General features: G+C 45.4%; 1 protein-coding gene across 3 annotated transcripts in view; it reads right to left on the bottom strand.

The window, feature by feature from the left end:
• The window catches only part of kdm6ba (lysine (K)-specific demethylase 6B, a), a 106188-nt gene that overhangs the window by 31683 nt on the left and 73367 nt on the right, over positions 1 to 1138 (bottom strand). The gene's annotated exons all lie outside the window — the stretch shown is intronic.

Consider the following 1138-nt stretch of genomic DNA (forward strand, 5'->3'; position numbering starts at 1 on the left):
ACACACACACACACACACCTCCGCTTGCACCCTGAGAACACACAGCACCTGTGATGTGTTCATGGCATGAGGTGCGCCAGCCCTAAAATGACATCACCACGGTGGTGCGTGGCCGTGCACCTCTGAATTTTTGTAACTCGGCGCGCTCTACACTGTCAGTTCAACATGGTCGGCTGGGAAGACTGGCCGAGCAGGTTTGCCTCTACAAACATCTGTAGGATATTTCACAAACAGACCACAGGGAGTCAAACAGCCTTAAATATGTGGTCAGAGAGACACATCACACCGGGAAAAAAATAAGCATTTTTCTGGTCTGGAAAAACATTAGATATCAGCTTTGTCAAAGCTAAAAAAACAGCCACATAGAAAGAGTGTTCTTGACAGTGGTAGAGGCAGTAATTTCGATTTGGAGTTAAATAACAGTCATGTTAATAAGTAGAGTAGATAAATGTAATGTTTGCGGTAGGTCTGTGTTTATCATTGACATGTTAACTAGTGTTGCCAGGCAGCCGGCTTTCCTTTACTTCCGCTCTCTTCTTCTCTACTACTTCTTGCTCTTTCACAATTATTTTGTCTGTATGTCCACTGGTGTTTTGGAGAATACTACAACAAACAATGCATTAAGCATAAAAATGTGCATGCTCATAGTGCCCGTGCCATCTACAGAGTTCTACGCCATGGTGTTGCGCACCAGTATAACTCAAGTTAAGTGCAACGCACGCACTCCTCTCGTCTTTCCTTTTCATTCTTCTATTTTCTTGCTCTCCCGTCTTTCTTTCTCTCACTCTGATATTCTACCTACAGGGCTGCAACATAAAACACACCCACACTTGGCGGCTTCCATATGTTTCTCTATTAAGCTTGTACACACAGAACCAACACAGTATACATTGCCTTAGGCAGCATGTGTGTATGTGTGTGTGTGTGTGTGTGTGTGTGTGTGTGTGTGTGTGGGTGGGGGGGAGACAGTTGTGTCAATACAAGGCAGATATAGCTGGCTCAGCCTTCACTGATCTTGCAGCCCGATGCTTAAGGCCCCAAACCTTTGAACTCAAGGTCAAAAGTCACACCCCCTAAAGGGCCACAGCTGGCCACAATATAAAGGTGGACTGGCTGTGTGTGTGTGTGTGTGTGTGTG

This window comes from Etheostoma spectabile, chromosome 19, assembly GCF_008692095.1.
Source record: "Etheostoma spectabile isolate EspeVRDwgs_2016 chromosome 19, UIUC_Espe_1.0, whole genome shotgun sequence".
Lineage (NCBI taxonomy): Eukaryota > Metazoa > Chordata > Actinopteri > Perciformes > Percidae > Etheostoma > Etheostoma spectabile.